Source organism: Sphaerodactylus townsendi, linkage group LG08 (assembly GCF_021028975.2).
Source record: "Sphaerodactylus townsendi isolate TG3544 linkage group LG08, MPM_Stown_v2.3, whole genome shotgun sequence".
NCBI lineage: Eukaryota > Metazoa > Chordata > Lepidosauria > Squamata > Sphaerodactylidae > Sphaerodactylus > Sphaerodactylus townsendi.
This window is the reverse complement of record NC_059432.1, coordinates 56133676-56153130: the sequence shown is the minus strand read 5'-3', so window position 1 is coordinate 56153130 and position 19455 is coordinate 56133676. Positions and strand designations below refer to the sequence as shown.

At 40.3% G+C, this 19455-nt stretch overlaps 1 protein-coding gene across 1 annotated transcript in view; it reads right to left on the bottom strand.

Moving 5' to 3' along the window:
• The window catches only part of GPAM (glycerol-3-phosphate acyltransferase, mitochondrial), a 121187-nt gene that overhangs the window by 24857 nt on the left and 76875 nt on the right, over window positions 1-19455 (bottom strand).

The following is a 19455-nucleotide window of genomic DNA, read 5'->3' as shown; positions in this document are numbered from 1 at the left end:
TTATTATTATTATTATTATTATTATTATTATTATTATTATTATTATTATTATTATTATTATTATTCGACTTGATAAACCGCTCTACCTCAGAAGAATAAAGTAGATTAGCAGTTTAATTATATTGCTGCTGCCATGTATAGTTTAAAACTCTAAAGCAAAGAAAGAAGGAAAGACATTTATAAACAAAATAAAAACTGATGTCCTATTTTATTGTTTGTTGTCCCCTCTTCTAGCATGTCCAAGAACTGCTTCGACAGCAGCAGTTCTTAGAGATATTCCTGGAAGGCACACGATCTCGTAGTGGAAAGGCATCCTATGCAAGGGCAGGCCTATTATCTGTGGTGGTGGATGGTCTTTATTCACAGGCTGCTCCTGATGTTCTAATTATACCAGTGGGTATATCCTATGATAGAATAATCGAAGGACATTATAACAGTGAACAACTGGTACGTGCTTGGAATGCTATGGTTTGTTTTGATCTTTGAGTGCTTTCAGTGATAAGAGTTTTGGTGATAATATGTTTTTGAAATACTATTATTATTAATTAATTAATTATTATTATTTATTAATTATTAATTAATTAATTAGATTTAGTATACCTCCCCATCCCCGAAGGGCTCTGGGTGGTTTACAACAAAAAACCAACAATGGTAATACAATAAAACCAATACATAACTTCGGGGATGAGGCAGTTATGAAATCCAATAAATAAATAAAATAAATACAATCTAATCCCGATAAAAAACCCAATTTTAGGTGGCGCCAGAGTCCTTATGCTTCTTGCCGGGAGGGGCCAACATAGGCATAACAATCGGCTGAATGGCATAAAAGGGTATTTCAGCGGGGGAAATCTGAATTTCATTTTGTAACAAGAAACATGAGGGAAAGTGTGTTAGTATGCCAAAAAATGCTGACTTGGATGGATCAGGTTAGCCTGACATTATCAGAGCTTGGAAATTAAGCAGGATCAACTGTTTAGTATTTGGATGTAAGACCACTCATGAAACCCAAGTTTGCTTCACAGAGGCAGGCAATGGCAAACTATCTCTTACCTTGTAAACCCCATGAACGGGTTAAGCTGAACACTGGCTGTGACTTGATGACACTTTCCACCACTATTACAAAATAGCCATGAGCTGTACTTGATGTGCATGGGGCAGAATTTGAAATGGCTCCCACTCAGACTCAGCTGGAGTCCAGGGATTCAGGAGGGACTCATCAGCGAGGAGCCAGGGTAGTGGCTTGGTGCTATACTCCCAGCCACCTGCAGTGGAGCTTCCTCAAGAGGACAGGGCCCCCTGTAGGGTCAAACCCAGGACTTCAAGTAGAAAAATGCAGAGGCTGTGGGAGTGGACCCTGAGCCATGGCCAGGGACCAGCTCAAAAGTTCCTCAGCCTCCCATGCGTAAAGCTGGCCACAGGGAGCCTGGCTTGCTGTCTCCCCTGCATCCCCCCAGGGAGCCCTGTGAGTGGTGCAAGTGAAGGCTGCAAGGTAGGAGGAATAGCATGCATGTTTAGCTGCTGTGCATCAGTCCAGTCCAGTCCAGTTTCAACAGCAAAGAGGAGTGTTTGCTTGATCAGCACTGGGATGTGACGGCCAGGGGCAGGTTATTCTCCAGCTGCTTGGGCAGTCTCCTGTTAGAAGAGGCTGGGAAACAGTATTTTAGAATGCACTAATATGGTTTGTATTTCATTTTAATAGTAAATGTAATTTGCTTTGTCATTGGAACTTTTTGAAAGCTTTTCAATGCTTTCCAGGGAAAGCCTAAGAAGAATGAAAGCCCATGGAGTGTAGCCAGAGGAGTCTTCCTAATGCTACGGAAGAATTATGGATGTGTTCGAGTAGATTTTGCTAAGCCATTTTCCTTAAAAGTAAGTAAGTCATCTTCTCAAGAAGTCTGTACTGTTAAGGTCAGATTTGGTTGTGAAAATAATAGCACCCTGGTGGGTAAATCACTAGTCCAGTGATCCCAGAATCCTCTCCTCAAACTGTAGGCTCATCCGACTAATTGCCTGCCCCAGTAGCTCTCCAGATGTTCATGGACTGCAATTCCTATCAGCCCCTCATAAGCTGGCAGGGGCTGATGGGAATTGTAGTCCATGAACATCTGGAGAGCCGCAGGTTGCAGACCCCTGGACTAGTTGAAGCAGTTCCCAGCAGCCTTCAATATTTATCCATGCATAGACTTTGATAGTGGCAGCTCGCGTGTATGAGACAATAAAGAGGTTACTTAGATTAAGCCCATTGTATTCAAACAGGTGACTGTGGTTAGAGCTAATAATGTTGATCATCTAAGTGGGTTTGAAACACAAGACTTAAGTTGCTTCATATCTGTTTCAATACCATTCCCATTATCCCTGATAAACTCCTTTCTCATCCATATTCTATTTTGGCTTGACTGTTTATAATTCAGTTTATTTTGTTGATTCATTGTCTGTATTCATTACTAAGCTCTTGGAAAAGCCAGACACAATCATTTCCATGTGGCAGTTGGTAAAACTGACTCTTTGGATTGACTCAATGATTCTGACAGAACCAGATGCTTATCTTTATAAGACAATGCTGCCTATAGCAAAACGCTAATCTGGATTTTCTAAGCAAAGCCTCTCCCATTCCCTGATTTTTTGATACATTAAAAAACGGATGTACAAATTTGTCAAGTTGTACTGTAGTGCACTTTATATCCTTCCCTGCCAACTATTGGCTATCTTTACCTACCATCACCTGTAGGAAGCCTTTTCTGTTGGTTGTTAGATAACTAAAGAACCTTCATGTTCAAAGGTTCTTTAGTACTAGGGATAAACAACAGTGAGGGCTACAGTCTTTATGCCCTGTTAATGAATTTCCAGGAACATTTGGATTGCTCCTGGGAAAAACAAGTGTAGTCTAGGCAGATTTTGGCCTGATCTAGCAAAGCTATTTTATTACAATAAGCAAAACCTAGTAATCACTCCTGTCTTCCCCATGAACTGTGGAATATTTTGTCTATAGCTTTTCTCTGTTTCTTTTCAGTTTCCCCACTCCAACCAGTGAACAATTGCACATTCTTTCATTTGTACTATCTCTGGCCAACTACACATGTGTGGTCTCTTCCAGAGTGAGTGTTTATTCCCTTTGGGGGAATCTTCCTGTAATATATATTTCTTACCCTCCACTGAACTCTCACTCACACCCTCAGCTGAGAGAAGCCCCACAGCTTTCAAAACCTGGAAAATTTTCTTGCCTTTCCTTCTCAAGAGAAAGTGAAAGGAAAAAGTGTTCATTCTGGGATCCTGAGCTAGTATAGTGGCCTTTTTGAGATGGGTTGACTCCTAAACCCTGTTCTAGATCACACAGCTTGCCTGTCCCTGCTTACCTGTAGTAAGTCTGACTAGTGTTGGAATTTCACAGGATTGGCTGGGCTCTAGTGGATGTCCACTCATTAAAATCAAACTGTTTCTGTGCAGTGAGGGAAGGGTCTTTCTCTCAGTTAAAGATGTGGGTGAAATGCTATTATCTAGCTGTTTGCTGTATAGTGATCAGTTACAAAGTTGGCTACGGGGGAAAGGTGTGACATAATTACATAAGTAAAAACATAGGGCTTGTAGCTGTGGCTTCCTTTTATTCCTACAGGATAGCCCAGAGAAGAGAAGTATCTTCTCCAGTCCACCCCAAGCTGTTTATCCAGTGGACCAGAGCTGTTATTGCTAGTGTGAGTGTCTTGGACCAAAGCCTGTGATTCAGACCACCTAGCTATGACTTGTCCTTCTACCTTAAGTTGTCATTTATTACAGTGGGAAGGGAGAATGGGATGCCCCTTCCCTTTGGTGGTGATCTTCTGCTTGTTCCTAAATAACAGTAAATAAAATAATAGAACATAAAATAATAAAACATGAATAAAATATATAGAACATGTATTTTAAGGATCTTGGTGAATATACACGGTCCCTGTGGGATTTTGTTGACATTGGATTTTATTTTATTCATTTGTACCTTGCCTTTCTTCCCAATGGAGACCCAAAGCAAGTTAAAATGTTCTTTCTCTCCTCCATTTTGTTTCTCACAACAACCTCTGTGGCTGGGCTCAAAGTGTGTTACTGGCCCAAGATCACTCAGTGATTTTCCATGACACAAGTGGGAATTTGAACCTGGGTCTTCCTCTTAACCACTACCCCACACAGGCTCTCTAATGTTCTTCTGTATCTATCAGCCTACTGGCAGTGCTAGATGACCAGCGGTGTAGCTGGGCCAGAGTGCACCTGGTGCACACTTTGTGTTTTCCGTCCCCCCCCCCCCGTGGTGTTCTGCCCCCCACACATACTTACCTTAGTTCAGTCTGGAAAAGCGGCCTGTTCCCTTCAAGCTGAAAACAGCCTGGTGGGAACTATATTTCCCATGAGACCTTGAAGCTCGCAAGGTCTCCTGGGAAGTGTAGTTCCTACCAGGCCATTTTCAGCCTGAAGGGAACAGGCCACTTTTCCAGCCTGCACTGTTTCAATAAGGTAAGTGTGAAGGGGGCGGGGTACCGCGGGGGAGGGATTTTCCACCCCCCAGGGATTCGCCTGGTGCAACGCGCACCCCCTGTCCCCCTGGTATCTCCACTGTTGTAGATGATTGCATAGAAAATATTGAAGCATTGATGCTTCTTCTGTATCAGTTACTAGTAATATTTTGTGAATGTATGTTACATTCATTTTCTTATCCTAATGGCATTTGCTGGTTCTCCATATTCTCTCTTAGGATATTCTCTCAAGGCTACTTAGTTATGTAACCAACATGTTATTTAACATTCCTCAAGGAGTATACAAGTAATTGTGTATATTTGCAGGAATATTTAGATGCTCAAAGCCAGAAACCTGTACCTATCCCCCTTTCTTTGGAGCAAACTCTATTACCAGCTGTACTACCTTCAAGGTAAGTATATATCTGGGAAATTTCTAACAGTACTACACAAGTGATGTTTTGATTAAATAATATTTTGTTAAATTGGATAATTGTGCTAAATTGTCTGAAGATACTGGATAATGGGATATTGGATAACTGTGCTAAATTACCTTAAGATACTGAATTAATGTAAATTTCACAGAAACTCTTCATGAATTTACCAGTTTAAAATTATGTTGAGATACTTCACAAAGAAGAAAATTGGCCTGTCTAGCTCCATGATTGACACTGTAGAGAGAGGCTAATGTCCCAAGAAATATCTTTCGCAACATCTGAGATTCTTTAACCAGGCATATTTGGGATAGAACCTGGCACTTTGTATGTAAAGCATGTGTTCCACCACTAATCCAAAGGTCACCTAGCAACTGACTGACTTTCCATACTTTTGCTCTTTGTACTCTCCTGTTCCTAGGCATGGTTCCAAAAACATTTCCCCATGCCCCATGTTCACAACAGTGGGTTGTGAACCAAGGACCTGAAGAATATCAGTCTGCAGTTGTCCCTGTATATTCCAAATCATCTATGTAGTATCATGTGATATTCATTTACTTAACTACTTGTACCTTGCACCAAAAGGCTAAGTTCAACTTAAATGTGGTTCCTAGGCAGACTTCCTTGCAAGAAATTAACGGTTCAAGAACTGTTTAACTTCTGCATCTGAAATGCATTGTATGAGGATATATGCATTTTAATAAATAAATAGATTTACCATAAGTTTATTACAATACTGGCTGAAGGGAAAAGTTGCTACTTTTAAGTAATGGCTTGTCTGTTATTCTTGATGTTTTTCTAGGCCTAATTGTGTAGTAGAAGAAGGTATAGAAGCTACCATTCCTGATTCCAGGGATTTAACCTGTGAGCCTTCGAGAAGGCAATTGATAGCTAACTTGGCTGAGCACATAATGTTCAGTAAGTATTTGATGCAGATCTGACACAGTGTTTTATCTACCTCATTATGGTTTATATGTGGCAGGACTTTGCTCTTCCCTCATGCCATCCCTTTCTACTCAATGTGGAAGGGTATTGTTCTAGAACTAACTTTTTAGCTGGAATTATTTCATTTTCTGTATTTTATAGTTTTGGACTATGCAAGGATATTTTATAGTTTTGGACTAAGTGGTAACTTTCCTTATCTATAGCTATTTGATTTCTTCTGTATAACAAGATGTGAGGCAGACCATAGTCAGTTGTGAATATATGTAATTGTTTCATTCAAATGTACTAGATATAACTTTTTCAGCCCACCATACCCTTGGGTCCATAAACTCATCCCCAGTGCTCCCTACCCTACCTTATATAAGGCATTGTTCAGAATAGTGGCTTGTACAACCCACTAAGAAAGATAATAACAAATTGAAAGTAGCAAAAATTAATTTCACATTTATTTAAATTCAATTAAAAATTAAGTTTATGTTCTTACCTCAGGCTTCGGCTAGTCTCCCCAAGAATCAGGAGCTACTGTAGCAGGCAGGGTCTGGAGTATTAGAACTATCAAGGTCTGGAGCAGAAAAGTTGCCAGGATCTGGAGCCAGATCTGCAGGCAAGCATTATGGCATTGCAAACTGGCTGATCCAGAAAGGCTGTCTTTCCAGGCACCAGCTTACATGGGCTGGAATATAATTAAATCCTGCTGTATTGCCAACAGGTGCTGGAATTCCTGAGGCAGCTCTGCACTCTGGCCCGGCTCCTGCAAGGATTCACCCTCAGGGCACTGCTGTACCCTGATGTTGAATATAGCCAGTCTGGCACTTTGCTCCTGTATGCCACTTTGTTCTGGGCCCTCTGACTTTAGGATTCCTGTGGACTGGAAGAGGGTCTTGGGGTGCTACAGGGCTGGGCTGGAATCCTGCAAGGCAGACACCTGGAGACTGTCTCCGGGGTTTGTGAAGAGGCTTCCCCTGCAGGCTCTGGCTGGGCAATCTGTGGCTCTGAGGAAGCATCATCGGCAGGTGATTTTGCAGTACTGGGTTTTTCCCAGTCCCTCTGGTCCTCCTCAGGCACAGACCTTGTCTCCTGCTCTGGGGATTCTGAGTCAGAATCACTATGTGGGCTGGAGGGGCTGTTTGACTGTTTAACTCATTCAACAAAATTAATGCACTTCGTCCAATGATACTAGCTTTTCAAAGACTGATAGTCATTTAGCAAGAATGTTAGGTACCTCATTTAGCAATAGATGAGCTTAATGAAATTATACAATTGTTTCAAATTTCTGGCAATAATGGCTTGAACTTAAAGGAATAAAGAAGGTGATTTTAATTTATTGCTGCCTTTTTACTCATATTGTTTTTTCTCCTTCATTTTTTTACTATAATCCTGCTGTTTTCTTTGTAAAGATTTCTCAAAGTTTTTTGCTTTGCAGAAAATACACTCCCAATATTTACATTTGTCATATTTTTTCCTCACTATTATAATTTTTATTACTTATACCCTTTTTTCTTTTAATTATCCTTAATTTTTTCCTTTTACTCCCTAAATTTTTCTTTATTGAAAATTTTAAATCCTAATTTTAAATCCTTAAATAACCTAGAAATATTAGTATGAAGTAAGCTGCCACAAAAACAACATTCATATAGCTGAATAGCACACTTTATAATCAACAGGTTGAGTAACTCAGAACACCGAAAAATAAATACCAGACTCCATGCTATTATGTTAAGTACTTACCAGCAAAAACTTTAAAAATGACCAAAAAAACCCCTTTGCAGTGATGACAAAACATGATATACTGGTCTGACTAGGGCTCTGGTGGTGTATTTCCTAAACAGCTCCATGGTTTCAACGAGATTTTGACACTGTACAGAAACAGAACCTTGAAGTGCCATTTGCCAGCATGGTGTCATAGCCTGGTCATCTGTAAATAAGTGAACATTGTGGTTGAAGGGGCCCACCTCCAGTGTCCCCTTTCAATCTCCTTGCCTCTCTGTACCACCCTAGGTAACCACTCCCCCCTCCCTCCCAGTGGTGGTTCTGCTCACTTTGGGAACCACTATATTAAATTGTAGTCTGTTTGCATGTCATTCTTATTGCTTAAAATATGCAAGGATATGTATTGTAGCTTATTCTTAGACTGACATGTTTGGAATGAATCTGTTCATTTAATATGTGGAGTATAGTTTTGGCTAGTTAGTTAAAAATTCAAGTTTAAAACAAAAAAGTTCCATGTTGCCTCTGTAGTTGTTCAGCCATATGTATGCTGGGTGGAAACCAAAGAACTTGGCCGCTATTTTGTTTAAAATAGGAACCCTGTGATGCAGAGTGATAAACAGCAGTGCTGTAGCCAAAGATCTCCTTATGACCCGAGTTTGGTCCTAACAGAAGTTGATTTCAGGTAGCTGAGTCAACTCAAGGTTGACTCAGCCTTCCATCCTTCCGAAGTTGATAAAATGTAGATGATTGGGGAAGGCAATGGCTAATCACTTCATAAGCATAGACTGCCTAGTAAACGTCCTAGTGTGACATCACCCAATGGGTCAGTAATAGCCCAGTGCAGTACAGGGGACCACCTTTACCTTTTTTCATTAAAAATAATGTACTATTAGAAGGTAGTACCAGATCTTATAGCACACTCTAGCTTAATCTAACCAGAGCTTTGAAGCTAAACAGGGACAACCATTGTTAGTACTTGGATGAAAGCCCATGAAGAAAGACTATGCAGAGGGATGCAATGACAAACCACCTCTGCTCATCTCTTGCCTTGAAAACTTGGTGAAGTTGCCATGTATTGGCTACAACTTGACAACACACTTTACCTTTACAGGGAGGAACTGGCATTTGCACTTTGTGGAGATTACTATATATATTTAACATTCTATACTAGTGTATGTTTGTGTGTGTGTGTGTATGTGTATATATATACATATACATACACAGAGAATGAGAGAGAGAGAGAGAGAGAGAATATAACACTAAGAAGGGTTGGATACTCTGAGCTCTACAAGTGGAATGGATCTCATGGACTGGCAATTTATTACCCTATTCTCCTACTTAGCCATGTGCCTTAATTCTATTTTCAAGCAGCATGCAATCATCACAAATTGCATAGAGGGCAAAGTTGTTACCTGAAATGGTGGGAGTCTGTCCCTTTTAGAGTGGAGGAATTAGCAAGAGCAGACTCTTTGGCTTACCGAAAGGTTGGGCAAGCTTGAGATCTTTGTTGCCTATGTATACCAAGGTCAGGGTTTGCAAGTAATCCGCAAGAGAGCAAAATAAGTTTAACAAATGTTCATATTGGAGTTGGAAAGGTCTGATGAACAGAGCTAAGCAACCCATATTTAGCTCTGGTAGAGCGATCAATTCGTTGGGGACGATATCAATAGAGGGGTGTCCAGAGATATTGAACACTGGCTATTGGGAACGATATGTGGTATCTTATAGATAAAAAGGGACCTTCAGGATTATGCAGAGTGACCCTTAATCTCCCAATACAAAGAGGAGTCCTGCCTTTCCAGGGAAAGACAAGAGGTCGACATCAACTTTAAGTGTTGAGTTGTTAAGCTAGGTTTGAGTGCTTAGCCTGATGGGCTAAACTGGGAGTGCCTGGAGTAGACCAGAATGTTGAATTAATCATAACTATGAACCAATGGAAATGTAAGTAAGGTTGTTAGAGAGAGATTAGTTAGACCAATGGTACTCAACCTCCATAATGCTGCAACCCTTTAATACAGTTCCTCATGTTGTGGTGACCCCCAGCCCTAACATTTATCCATTTTACAGATGGAGAACAGTGATGCAGAGAGGCTTAGGCGACCCCCGTGAAAGGGTTGTTCGACCCCCGAACAATTATCAGGAGGTACAATACTGGCAGGAACACTTAGGGCAAATACATTAACAAGTCCTTTGTCTTTGTAGAGTGGATAGTCCAGTGCTGGAGATGGCAATTCTCTCCAATTCAGGGGTATTTTTTTCTTTTAATCCTTTTAAGACGGGTGTGAGGCAGGTACTTGGCATGGCAGATGTGGGTGAGGGCAAGTCCAGACAAACTTTTACTGTGTCCTTGTGGGTACACTAGCCAGTGCAGGAAATGGACTCTCCATTTTGGCACAGTACTGCTACGCACCCCCCAGTTGGCAGGATGGGAAGAGACACTGTTGCATTAAAATAGAGCCCCTCCCCCCATAGATTGGTCTGGTAACAAGGGGGAATGGGGGGATTAGTGAAAATCTCCCCACCTCAAAATCAGAAGAACTTTCTATTGTTAGAAATAGGTGGTATAATCTAAGTCAAACTCAGTTATTTTTTCTAGAACCTTGCTTTTAAAAAGTAACATTGAAAATACTCAAAATAGCCGCATCAGATCACTTTTTTGTTTTCTGAATAAATAACCTTGTAGCATAACTCAGTGATAGCAATGGCTATAGTGTTGAGGAGTATAAAGAAAAAATCTTTAATTTCCAGGTGGCTGTGAGTAGATGGGGAATTTAAGGCAAAATGTCATTAGTGGTGTTTTAGTAATAATATGGTTTCTTTTATTTAACATATTAAGAAATTATGTGCAGCGTCTAGTAGTGCAAATTTTGTGCACAGGGATTGTAAAATAGGTAAATTCTCCTGTTCACATTAGTAAAAATGTTTCTTTCTGAACATAACTAAACAAATACTTGAACGTACTACTTTGTTGAAAATGTGAAGCTCTTTTGGAGTCTGATAGTCAAATATTTCTATCTTTAATATATGAGTAGCTAATATTTTGTTTCCAGTGGCCTTCTAAGCATTTCAGTTGCATGTCAAATTGCCAGCATAGCTTTATTTTATTTGTTTGCTTTTAGCTGCTAACAGGTCATGTGCTGTGATGTCAACACACATTGTTGCCTGTTTGCTGCTCTACCGACACAGGCAGGTAAGGCTGCTGTGCTTCTGCATTTACCAGAAACTCTCTTTGATGTGGGCTTGCAAACACAGCAATGCTAAGGGTGTGTTTCTGTGTTCATGCAAGCTATATCATTCTGTACTTAATTCTTGGGTATAGGAATGAAATGTACATCCCAGGCACCCCTGAAGCAAACTGACTTACCATGTAGATTGTTGGGAATAGATCTTAACATAGGAACTTTATTCAGGATTCCACAAAGATCACGTTAATCTAGAACGTACCCATACCATGCACTTACAAACCATATTAACATCATAATTATAATCCTCCAATGAATACAGACATATATAAATGAATATATTCGGAAAGAAATATGTTAGTTGGTTTTTTAAAAAAATAATGTCCTGACTACCTGTCATTTATAGAAAATGGAGAAAGGGAGATATTCTGATCGCATCGAACTTAAGTTTCTTTTGATTAACATTTAAAAATAGATTCCAGTTGTTATTTCAAATTTTTTCTTTTGTTTGATCTCAGTATTTTAGTTTAAATACTTTAATAGATGTGCTTTTTAAACAAAGGAAAAAACAACTTCTCCATAATCATTGCAGTTGGTATGGAATTAAGTAGATGTTCATCCAGGGTGCTTATTCCACTGTGTTACCTAGTACAGAATATAATATGTACAGAATATAATATGTACAGAATGTAATATGATCTCCCTACCTTTCCCTATAGAGAGACTGTGAGAAAGAATGAACTGTAGCATAAAGGTGCTGGTACAACTCATAAGCAGAGTTACAAAATCTAAGCAAATTGGCTTAGAAGGGTGTAACGCTAAAATTTTACTAGGTAGGATAAAAAGTTTTGTAGTTGGGAAAATGTTATTTGTCTCTTTTCCAGTTACACAGAAACAGAAATTAACATTAAGGCTCAGATATACAGTGTAAAACAAACAAATTCTGCTCTAGTGGAAGCCCTACTGAAACAAATGGCCTTGATTGGTAGAGAATGCCATATTGAAAAGTATTGGTTTTTAAACAGTTCAAAAAGTAGGTTCATAAATGTAATTGGATGTGCTTGACACCTTATTATGTTCTTGTATTGGTTGTATCTGGAAATTACAGTAAACAGCTAAGGTGTGGAAAGGATTTATTAAGCTGGGGGAGATTGCATTTTTAAATAGAGCAAAGTGACTATGCTTAATATTAGAATTTTAGAAGTAAACTCAGGCAGTGAAGAATGACAAGATCATAAATTATTATTGTAAAAATTTTTGGGGGGAAAACATTTAATAGAGATGTCCCCAACTTTCTTGAGTCTGCAAGCACCTTTGGAATCCAAAGACAGCATGGTGGGCATGTACACAAAATGGCTGTTGCAGCTGAAGTCATACAGTGTAGATGTTTGTGGTGGCAGAAGCCGTCAGCTTGGTGAGCATTGTTTTTAAACTGTTCATAAGAACGTAAGAAAGAACCTGCAGGATCAGACCAAAGTCCATCTAGCCCAGCACTCTTCTACTCTCAGTGGTTCACCAGATGCCTTTGGGAGGTCACATGCAGGATGTGAAACCAATGGCCAATCAGAAGCCAAAGCCCACATGGCCCCACCCAGTTTCCAAAAAGACTTGGTGGGGGCCATGGCCCCATGGGCATTGCTTTGAGGAAACCTGGTTTAATGCATAGATAGGATAATATTGCAGAAGCTGTTCGCAGGATAGATATTTCCCTGCTTTCCCCAAGAGGTCTTCCATTTGTCCCAAAAAAAATCTCTCTAAAGATGGGGAGAGCTGTGCAAATAGAGATTACAGCAATGATGGACAGTTGGGTAAAATCTCTTCCTCTACCCTCTCCTGCAAAATGGATCAAGGAAATGATCTCCCCTTCCTTGCTGATTCTGTGGCATACTTTGCTGGCAAGGCTCTCAGTTCTTAGAGAGAAATTTTTAGACAGCAGACTACTTAGGAAAAAAAGCCCCAAAACCACTCTGCCCGCTGCTCCCTATGAGATTTGTATTTAAGACTGTACCAACTTTATATAGTTTGAGGACTGTCAACAAATCAGAACTGAACAGTATGCCCTAAATTGTTTTGAAATATCCTGGGGATGTTCAAAATATCAAAATGTAAATGTGGAACTGTTGTTTATATAAATTTATATTTGCTCAGGCTATAAGTGAAGCTATTTTAGAAGCTAGATTTGGAAAATGGAGTTTTCGCTACCTAATGTTTTGTACAAAATTTACTATCTTATATCTTACTACTTTTCTTCAGGGAATTGATCTTTCCAAGCTGGTAGAAGATTTCTTCTCCATGAAGGAGGAGGTCTTGGCTCGGGACTATGATTTGGGATTTTCAGGGAATTCTGAAGATGTGGTCATGCATGCTATTCATCTGTTAGGGAACTGTGTTACTATCACACACACCAGCCGGAATAATGAATTCTTCATCACTCCCAGCACATCTGTTCCTGCCGTCTTTGAACTAAGTTTCTACAGCAATGGGGTATTGCATGTCTTCTTCAAAGAAGCTATCATCGGTATGTTCTAAAAGCAAACTGAGAAATGAGTAGCTGTATGTTAACCTTTTTCTGGGTGATACCACAAGAACATCAATTGTTTTTTAGTGCCAGTGGCCACAAAAGTACATATTTAAAGCTCATTTGAAAAGTACTTTCTTTCAGCTGTCCTCAACATGGTGCCGATGGGTGTCATGGTGCCCACTGACAGCTTTTCTGGCCTCGTCAAGTATTTTTAGGGAGTGCTTGGAGCCAGAAGGACGTTAGCCTAGCAGGATTTCAGATTTGCTATTGGGGATTTGATTTGCTGGGCAAATTGTTTTTAAATGTTGATTTGGCAGCAGCAGCCCCCACAGCACAAGGATCTATGCTGGATTACTGAAGTTAAGCTGCGGAAATCATTTTGTGGCTGGTTTCACCTGCTGTGACAGCCATGTTGTTGCTGCAGCTACCACGCCATGTCAGAATCCCAAATGTACCAACAAACTCAAAAAGTTGGGAATGCCTTATTTATTTCCTTGCAAGCACCCTTTTCAAAGTTTTGAATAATTCTATTTTCCTTTTAAAAATTATTTCTAACTGCTGTACAATTTAATTTCACCATTTACTTTTCGCCTCTCTTGGTTATTCCAGTTATTTTATAGAAATGGAATTACTTTTCATGTAGTGTCATGTACAGTTTCTTGGCACTAAACTTTTGTAGAATGATTGTCTGAAGTAACTATTTTTGTGTTCTTTTTCTCTAGCTTGCAGTCTCCATGCAATACAGAGTAAAAGGCATAGAAATGGCGCCAATGGAATGTCCTCCAATATGATTAGTCAGGAACAATTGGTCCGCAAAGCTGCGAGCTTATGTTATTTGCTTTCTAATGAAGGCACTGTTTCATTGGTAGGTTCTGGGAGGATCACATCATGCAAATGCTATACTGCTACTGTTGTGTGCTGTTTATATTGAGTTAAAACACTGAGAGGCAAACTAGATGCATTTAGATTTTTATGTTAGAAGTCTAAATATGGAAATGAGGAGGAGAGTAAAGAAGAGAAAAATGTGAAAGTACTAGTTGTGAGCAAGATCACAATCGTATGTTTTTTGTTGTATACCATAATGGAAGGTAAGTAGAATGAGGGAAATGTTTGAAAAGTAAAGCTTAAGAGATGGGTTCAATATAGTAGTGATTGGTACATCCCTCAGAATATTATTCTGATTATCTTTCCCTTTTTAAACCTAACCTTCTTATAGTTTATGGTAAGCGGGGGCCCATAAGGATTTGTGGGCTGCATCTCAACTCCCCCACTATTTTCTTTGACCCTTTCATGAAAATTCCATAGCCTGCTTCTTTCTTTCCTTCTAACCTACCATTATCTACCCCATGGCTTCAGCTTTCCTGTGTTCCTATCCCTGACAGCATCTCCCCAAGAAAACCCTGGCAAAGTTGTATAGTTAGAAACCAGCAAAGACTTGGAGAAACCTCATTTTCCCTTGTGTTCCATTTTCCACACTATTTCTCATTTACCTCCTTCTGCCAGTCCTCATATCCTGTTCTCTTTCCCTGCTGCTCTCTCTCCTTCCCAGTCACCAACCTTTTATTATATTACCTCATCATCTTCAGCTATATTTATTATTTATTTATTCATGTATTTATACCCTATATTTTATTCACAATGAGGGCTAAAAATATTGTACATCATTGTCCCTCCCATTGTATTCTTACTACAATCCCATGAAGCAAATTTGACTGAGAATGCATTACTGGTGTGAAGTTACCCAGTGAGCTTCCATGTCAGAGTGGGAATTTGAACTCAGGTCTTCCATACTGTATTCTCAAATTCTTAACTGCTATGCCATACTGGATTTGTAGGGTGGTTGTTGTGTCATAGCAGTTAAGTGTGTCGAATTAACATCTGGAGGTCCGAACCAGTACTGTTTGTCATGGAAGCTTGCTGGGTGATCTTGGGTCAGTCACACTCTCTCAGCTTAACCTGACTCACAGTGTTGTTGTGAGGATAAAATGGAGGAGAGAAGAATGATGTAAGCCACTTTGGGTTCTCATTGGGGAAAAAGGGAGAGTGTAAATAAAGTAAGTAAATAGATTGGGCCTGAGCGAGTAATTCAGCTAGCATCAAGTTATCCTATGTTTGCTGCTGGGCATGGCCCAATGAAATTTCCCTCAAAGGCCAGAACAGCCATTCAGAGTGGTGGGGATATTTTTAAAGGGCATATATTAGTTACAGAAAATAGGCAGAAGTAGAGGAAATGCCATAAGTGATTAATCTGACTTATTCTTCTGTTCAGCCTTGCCAGCTGCTATGTCAAGTGTGCCATGAAGCAGGTGTGGTTCATACAATACGGCATTCTTTTGGTGGCAGAGGTAAGTTGGTGGTGATGCATTTTTGAATATTTGATTTTATGATATTTTGCCCTTTGTCTTTGATCTCTTACCTAGACGAGATCGCACGATTTCACCTAGCCTATGTGCTCTTCAAAGCCTATAATTACGCTGATGGTAATATTACTATATGCCATTCTAAGGCTTGGCCCACATTCAGAGCAATGAATTTATCTGCAAAATTAGTACTTGGTGTTTTGAAGAAACAAGTAAATAGTGAGCTGCATTTTTGTTTGCTACAGTGGAATATGTCATAAAGGAAGGTGGTGAGATTAGTGGTGCTTGCATCAGCAGCACGTGCTTTCTGTTGGAGCAACATCCAACAACAAAGGAACCTCCCCGAGCCCTCAAAAAACAAACACCCCCACAATAACAAATACCCACTCTTAATTACTGAAGACATAGTGAAAAGGGTAAATTTCATTCTCCTCTGAAAAAAGTGGATAGAATCTGTGCCTACTGAACCTCCAGCAGAACATCACTGGACCATCACAGAATACATTAGGATAGCCTAATATACATAAATAGTAGCACCTAGTGCATACATAAACAATAGCACCTAGTTATGTCTGATGGAAATATGTTGAATATGGGGAGGGTGATGATGACTATTGCTGGAAAAAGACCATGGAATACTAGTAGTATATTACAGCCCCAATCCAAGTAAATTAGATGTGACAAAGTCCTATTGAAATAATGAACCAAAGGTGCATCTAGGGTGGGGCAAATCCTTGACATTGATCCAGCTGTTGCTTAAAATGGAAGAACAAGGCATCCCAGAGCATCGATTTGTCCCAAAGGGCCTGCCCCCAAACTCCCTGTGCCATTCAGAAGGGCCAGACATTTCAAGACTGGGCTCAGTTGGATCTAGCTTTAAACTGTGGTCTCTACCTCAAAACCCGGAGTTTAAAGCTAAATCTTGCTATGTGGAGGCCAGCCTTGAACTGTAGGGTCAGCCTGGCTGGATCCAGCTTTGTGCTGCTGGCTCCACTTCTGAAGTCCATGTCACTTTGGAGGCAGAACTTGGAAGGAATTAAGAGACCAGTGAGCTGTTTAGTTAATAAATAAAACTGTACAGCTTATTGTGTTCATAACATTTAAAAGTACTTCTTTTTATTTAAGCAGTAATTACAAATATACCCAGATGAATTTACCAAATTTACCAAATTCAAAGGAGCAGCAGTAGCATAGTGTACTCTAATCTGGAGGAGCCGGGTTTGTTTCCCCACTCTGCTGCTTGAGCTGTGGAGGCTTATCTGGGGAATTCAGATTAGCCTGTGCACTCCCAACATACGCCAGCTGGGTGACCTTGGGCTAGTCACAGTTCTTTTGAGCTCTCTCAGCCCCACCTGCCTCACAGGGTGTTTGTTGTAAGGGGGGAAGGGAAAGGAGTTTGTAAGCCCCTTTGAGTCTCCTTACAGGAGAGAAAAAAGGGGTATAAATCCAACTCCTCCTCCCCTCCTCTTCTCCTTCTCCTTCTTCTTCGCATCAGGCTATCAAAAATGAAAGTGGGCTGATCATGCAGCTTTGCAGGTGTGTACTGATTATGCTACAAAATTAGAAAAATGTGGAATGCAGTACTCTTGCTGGTCTTCTAGGTCTTACTGCTTTGTGTTTCATTTTTAAGCAGGATGACCAAGAGGAAATTAGTTCTTCTAGCCATGCAGAGCAGCACTGGGAAAAGAAACTCCCAGAACCATTATCTTGGAGGAGCGATGAGGAAGATGAGGACAGTGACTTTGGTGAAGAGCAACAGGATTGTTACTTGAAGGTACTGCATGTGTTATAGGAGCAGGAGTGGTTTTTGTTTCCTTTTTATAGGTGTTCTCTAGGGAATGGCTGGAAGATAACATAGAGTTCAGACTCAGATGTCACATATGATCCTTACAGTTCAATCTGGAGGGGAAAAGCAAATCCCCCTCTGGATGGGGCACAGGTTTAGAGTGGGGGAAGGCCCCTTCTGGGGCACTTTCGCTGATGGAGGGGCACTTATGTCAGTGCCTGACCCCAAGAGCCCTGGAACGCCCAGCCGTGGTGCGCAGCTCTTCACCAGCACTTCCCCACTGTCCTGTTTTGCATTGACATGGTGGGGGCATTCCTGGGGGTGGAGCCCACCTTAGTTGGTTTCCACTGTGCATTTAGCCCTCTTGTGCCTCCGGAGTGGGGCTCGGACATACACTGGGTTTTTGTGGTGTATCTCAGCTTTTCCCTATGAGGGAGATAAAGGTAAGGGGATTAGAAAAAACTTTTTGGCCTTCCCACGCTGCAAGAAAGCCCTCTGGAGCAGGCATGGTGGCGCCACGGCAGCACTATGCCTGGCTGCAAGGATTGGGCTGTCAAGAGTGTTTTTGAACTTGCCTATTATACTTAAGTATTTTGTATCCACCATGAGCAGATGGTCCCATCTAGGCATCTCAGATTTGTGTAAGCATTCAATTTACTTTTAATTTGTAATCTTATTGATATTTCTCTTGGTAATATTGAGTAGTTGCTAGTGGATTTGGGTTTTTTTTAATGATCCAATGAATATGCCTCCAACTTGACTATGTGAACCTTTCTATTCTTTTGATTATCTTGCTTATATTGGGCAGAGTCTGCCTGTAAAATAACTGAAAATAGGTATATTCACTTGCAGCTGTTCTCTTATTTATTTATTTATTTATTATGTGATTTATAAGCCGCCTCACCCCCGAAGGGCTCTTGCTGGTGTGTGAGGTTACTGGTGTCTAGACAGTAGCTGTAAGGTGAACTGGGTTGGTAGTGGCTCTGCTTTCTCAGCTCCAGCCTCCACTGTTATTCACAGTGCAGAGAGTCTTGGTGCTTTATAAGAAGACTGGCAGGAGGATCTATTCTGCAGTCTATGGTTTGGACTATCATTGAAGCAGTGTGAGTGAAGAGTGGGAAATACCTGCTGTTCCATGCCTAGCTTTGGAAGCAGTGAAGATTGTTCCTGTATCTTGCTAAGTTATCTGTTCTGTGCGTAATTTTTAGTTCCTGTCAGTAATGCATCATGCTTGATCTTCTGTTGTTGTAAATGATTAACTGCTGCTTTGGGTTTCTTTGCTCATTTTACATAGGTGAGCCAATCACAGGAACACCAGCAGTACATCACTTTCCTGCAGAAGCTACTGGGGCCTTTATTGGAAGCGTACAGTTCTGCAGCCATCTTTATTCATAATTTCAATTGTCCTGTCAGAGAATCTGAATTTCTGCAAAAATTACACAAATACTTAATAAACAGGACTGAAAAAAATGTTGCAGTATATGGTATGTCAGACTTTGTGTAAAAAAACACGCCTTATTTAAATATTGACTTATCAAAGTTTTGAAATTTGACCAGAGATTTATTCTTTTCTTCACTTTCCCTATGTGTTTACAGCTGAGAGTGCCACTTATTGCCTTGCAAAGAATGCAGTGAAAGTCTTCAAGGACATGGGGGTAAGGGCTTCCTTATATACAGTGACTTAGCCCATGAGAATTTTAATGTAATAGCATAAGTCTAAACCTTGTCAAGGAAAATGACTGCTCCAATATAAGGTCAAGTAATTACTCCATGTTATCTAATACTGTTTGAAAGAAAGCATTGTGATTAATAAGTCGCATTAAGCTAGATGCCTCACTGCAGCTTTTAACATTTGATGGAATGGACTCCTGTGATAGAGATTGCTTCAAAAGACATACAACAAGGAAAAGATAAAAAGCTGGAAGATTTTAGTTTTAGAGAAATTTTTGGGATCATGGTAAGTCTGAACTTATCTCTGCCTTATCATAGCACCGTGGTGGCGAACCTTTGGCACTCCGGATGTTATGGACTACAAT